Below are 5,000 nucleotides of genomic sequence, written 5' to 3' on the forward strand. Positions count from 1 at the left end.
GTGATGACCAAATTCCGTATATCAAGCGGAATGATCAAAAACCGAACCCTAACTCCTAAGTCCATATAATAGTATATATACCTTAGGCCATTAGGTATCGACAAGTGTGTTAGGGTAGGGTTAGGCGTTAGGTTTTGGCATCATTCCTTGATATACCGGAGTCTGTGCATCAGTTGATGATACACAGAAATCCGCTGCATCACTTCGTGATACCTAAGGTGCCTAATGTGGATGCACCAATGACCTGTACGTCTGTCTGAGTGAGATAGTTATGGCCCCTTGCGTAAATTGTTGCTAGGTCCAGTCGAGCTAGAGGCAGTTTATACGCGCGCGTGCCAAAATGTAGAATTTGCACGTGCTTTGTTGGGATAAACTGGTCTTTAGAACGTTGGTGTGGGGGTAGATAATAACCCTACACCCTGGGTGTTATCTATAACCCACCTGTGTCTGACCTCCTCTTCTTTCTGTCTCTCATCTCTTTCTCTTCTTTCTTCTCCTCTCTCTCACTCTCTCACTCTCTCTTCCCTCTCCCTCCCTCTCTCCTCTCTCTCTCTCTCATCTCTCCTCTCTCTCGTCTCTCTCTCTCTATCGCTCTTCTCTCTCGCTCCTCTCTCTCTCTCTCTCTCTCTCTCTCTCTCTCTCTCTCTCTCTTCGCGTTCCCCTTTCCCGGGGCGCAGTCAGTGCGGCACTCTCTCCCTCTCTCTCTTATCTCCTCGCTTCTACCTCTGCCTCTCTGTCCTCTCTTCTCCCTCCCCTCCCCCTCTCCCGGGCACCTCCCTGTGTACCTGTACATGAGCTCCTTCTCTACACCTTCTCCGTCTTTCGTATGAGTCGGCGCTGCCCACGTCTGCATCTTCTGTATCATCTCCGAACGTGCTGCGGTCACTTGCCCTCCATGCTTCCGCCACCTAGGCTAACGCCGTGAATCCCTTCAATCGTGATCTCCCGATCCTCGCGTGTTCGCCTCATCGAACCGCATCCGTCCGAAGATGACCGGCTCGCACGAGTTTGTACGCGCTTTTTTTATTTTCTTCCACAATCTTCTTTGCCCGTCCCGGCGCCAACTCGCCCCTTCCCGGCATTACTGCACTCGCCTCCCTCTTTATCACCTCCCGCCCCTTCCCGATCCGTCACCTCTTCCCCTTCTCCCCCTATCCCCCTCCTTCTCCCCTCTCCCGCGCTGTGTCACCTGTGTATGTTCATGGCGGTTCTCCAGCTCCTCCTCTAGCGCGTGCGCTCGCGCAGCCAGCCCTTCCCCTCGTCCCCGCTTTCACCCCTCCCCTCTCCCCCTCTCCCTCTCTCCCCCTGCCCCGGCGTCACCTCGTTATGTTTCATGGGGTTCTCAGCTCCTCCTCTAGCGCGTTGCCGCTGCGCGCAGCAAGCCCTCCCCTCTCCCGCTTCAACCCCTTCCCCTCTCCCTACTCCATCGCACATCACCTGTGTATGTTCATGTACGGGTCTCAGCTCCTTCCTCGAGCGCCTTGCAGCGCGTGCGCTCGCCGCAGCAGCTCCCTCTGCGTGTAGTTGAACCTCCTTCTTCAAGGTCCTCTATGTTTGCCGACGCTCTTCCGGACAGCGCATCGTCCGCTCCCTCCGCCAGCTTCTTCACCTGTGCTGGAGGACGGGGGTGGGGGAATGTGACAGCAGCAGATGTTGCTGCAAGCGCGGGGGAACTTGTGACATCTGATGCTGTGATGCAGCGGTGTGTGACAGCAGAGATGTGTGACCTGGGGTGTGTGACATCTGATTGTGCTGACGCGGTGGTGTGTGACAGCAGAGATGTGTGACCGCGTGGGTGTGTGACATCTGATGTTGACGCAGGTTTGTGTGACATCTGTTCAATGTTGTGAACGGGGTTCCGTGTGCTGACATCTGATGTGTGACATCCAATATCATGTAACATTTGGTGTTCCGAAAATTCCAATATGTGGACATTTGGTATGCTGTGACACCTGCCAATATGTGACATTTGGTGTTCTGAACACCCAATATGCTGACATTTGGTGTTGACAACCCAATATGTGGCATCCTAATATGCTGCACATTTGCGTGTGTGGACATCCAATATGTGACATTTGCGTGTGTGATATCAATATCATGCTAACATTTGGTGTCTGTGACACCCATATATGTGAACATTTGGTATGTGACATCCAATATGTAAATTTGCTTGTGACACCCAATATGTGACATTTTGGTGCCTGTGACACCCCAATATGTGACATTTGGTGTGTGACACCAATATGTGACATTTGGTATTGTGGACACCCAATATGTGACATTTGGTCGTGTGCCATCCAAGTATGTGCACATTTCGGTGTGTGACATTCCAATATGCTTGCATTTGGTATGTAGACATCAATACATGCGCCCGGAGCCGCACTCTAGCTTCATGACGCGGATGCTCTCGCAGTCCGGTGCTCTGTTACTGGAATCTCTCCCATTGTATGAGATCACTGGCCTGGATCTGATCTTCTCGCTACAGCAAGGCCATAGCTCGTCATATCGTCGCACCAGCTGGCCGTGCCCAGGATGTCTCTCTCGCTTGATAACCTGCGGACGTCACCGACGTTTGTGACAAACAATCGTCAGCATTTCCGCGCTGTGATTCCGTTCCCACAGTGGACATTTTCCAGTTTACGTAAAGTCGAGTTGTCTAGTGCAATTCTGGCTTCTGACAGATCTAGAGCCCTGCCTAGCCTAATAACCACAACTCTAAATTTTCTAAGCACCTTCTGCCGATGTTCGTAATAACATACCAAGCAAGACGTGACATTTTATACGACTACTTTATACATAAAGTGCTGAGTTGGTAATAGCATCCAACCTCCTAACCCAAATGCAACACTCTACCGACTACTTTTATGGATAAAAGATCGATTTAGTAATAACCCAATAACCCAACGGCTAACATTCCCGGCACTTATACATAAAGTGCAGTTAGTAATAACCTAGTAATAACTGCAGATGGGTAGTCGTTGTCGCATCAGGTACTACAGATATGTACCGACCTGCGTAGTTTTTAGGTTGTTAGTATTATTGTGTATATTTTTATATGAGTATATTTAGGTTAGGGTTAGGGCTAGCCGGTTAGGTTAGGCGTACACTTACTGTAGTTATCAAGTCTTGCGTTACACTGTGTATACATATATGTACCTCGGGTACATATCTGTTGAGTACCTGATACGACCTAACGACCCTCTTGCAGCAGTAATAACCACAACGGAAACATTTCCCGAGCAATCATGCATAAAAGTTGAGTTAAGTAATAACCTACGCAAGGTTTATGTAAGGTATTAACCGCAACGAGACCTACCCTGGTCCAAACTCTTTCTTCTTGGCCGCAGCCTCTCCGCATCGGCTTCTGGCTATGATCTGAGCCAGCTTACCTTCTGCCTCTGTCTCTGCGGTTTTTTTTTCGTCGATGTAAGGGACTTACGTCTCGGCCGCCTGCTGCTTCATGCGCGTCAGCTCGCGCCTTCAGGGCTTCCTTGCTGTCCTTCTCCACGCGCTGGAACTCCATGGCTCCTTCACCAAGCGCCGTCTCCTTGCCTGCAGCGTGTGCTGTGTGTTGTATGTGTGGAGCGTTAGGCTGTGGGCACTTCAGCTACATCTCTTCTGATCTATCTCTGTCTGTCTCTCTCTCCAACAACACACACACTCTCTCTTCTGTCTCTTCTCTCTCTCTCTCTCTTCTCTCTCTCTCTCTCTCTCTCTCTCTTATCTCTATCTCTATCTCTATCTCTATCTCTATCTCTATCCTCTCAATCGAATTTTATCTTCTCTCGCTCTTCTCTTTCTCTATCAATATATCTGACTCGCTCTCACTTCTTTTCGCTCTCTCTCTCTCTCTTTCTCTCTCTCACTCTATCAATCTTATTTCTCGTCCTGCTCTCTCCCCCCCCCCTTTTCTCTCTCCTCCTCCTCCTTCTCCACTGACCTGTGATCTCCTCCTGAGCTGGTCGATCTGAGGTGCGTCATGATCTTCAGCTTTGCGGCCGCATCTCGGTGATCTCGTCCTGCGCACTCGATGAGTTTCTTGCTGTAGAGATTGCGGTTCGCTGCCGCACCGCCTCGTTACAGGTTCTTGCTGCTTGCTATCACGCGTTCGTCTCCGACTCGGCAACTTCTTACATTGTAGTCGATCTGCCATTCTCGCGCACCTGTGGCAGGCGGGAAGAAAGAGAGAGGTTGAGATTGGGGTGAGAGAGAGAAAGCAGACGACGAGAGAGGCAGACACGAGAGAGAGAGAGACGCAGAGAGCAGAGAGGAGAGAGGCAGCATGCGAGAGACGAGAGGGACGAGGGACGAGATGATATAGAGATAGAGATTAGAGCATAGGAGATAGAGAGATAGCGCCGGGTGAGAGGGAGCGAGAGATAGAGATAGCAGATAGAATAGAGCATAGAGCATTAGAAGAGAGAGAAGACAGGAAGAAGAAGAGACGAGAGAGACGAGAGAGGAGAGGAGAGAAGAGAGACAGAGAGAGAGAGAGACAGAGAGACAGAGAGACAGAGAGACAGAGAGACAGAGAGAGAGAGGAGAGAGAGAGAGAGAGAAAAAGAGAGTAATACCACTGCACCCACTGCACTACCCCGCATAGATTCAGAGTTGCTTGTTATTTGACGCCATGGAACTATAAAGTTAGTGATGCCTACATCTGCCTGGCCTATAAGCCGAGCAAAACGAGAGAGATAAAGAGGCAAAGGAGCGCAAGGGGAATTTACGAGCATCGCTAGCAACCTAAAGCGCGGACGTCGCACGCGAGGAGGAGGGTTGGGGGGTCAGCAGCACATACCTTCACGTCTTCCATGCTCTGCAGCACCTTCTGGGTCAGCTCGCTGGCTTCGTTGATGTATCGGTCGCGATCCTTCTCCAGCTGATAGACCGTCTTCTGCTGCTTGCTTGCCTCGTCCTTGTAGTTCTGCCCCCAACAGCACACACATACATTTAACACGTGTCTGTGTACGTATAAGATTTAATAAGAATAATTATATACG

General features: G+C 50.3%; 1 protein-coding gene and 1 pseudogene across 1 annotated transcript in view; both read right to left on the reverse strand.

Annotated features, from left to right (window-relative positions):
* Positions 1 to 5,000, reverse strand: part of LOC106810277 (cilia- and flagella-associated protein 58-like) — a 10,782-nt gene that overhangs the window by 2,463 nt on the left and 3,319 nt on the right. The gene's annotated exons all lie outside the window — the stretch shown is intronic.
* The window catches only part of LOC106810263, a 14,827-nt pseudogene continuing 11,274 nt past the window's right edge, over positions 1,448 to 5,000 (reverse strand).

This window comes from Priapulus caudatus, unplaced genomic scaffold, assembly GCF_000485595.1.
Source record: "Priapulus caudatus unplaced genomic scaffold, Priapulus_caudatus-5.0.1 Scaffold425, whole genome shotgun sequence".
Taxonomy (NCBI): Eukaryota; Metazoa; Priapulida; class Priapulimorpha; order Priapulimorphida; family Priapulidae; genus Priapulus; species Priapulus caudatus.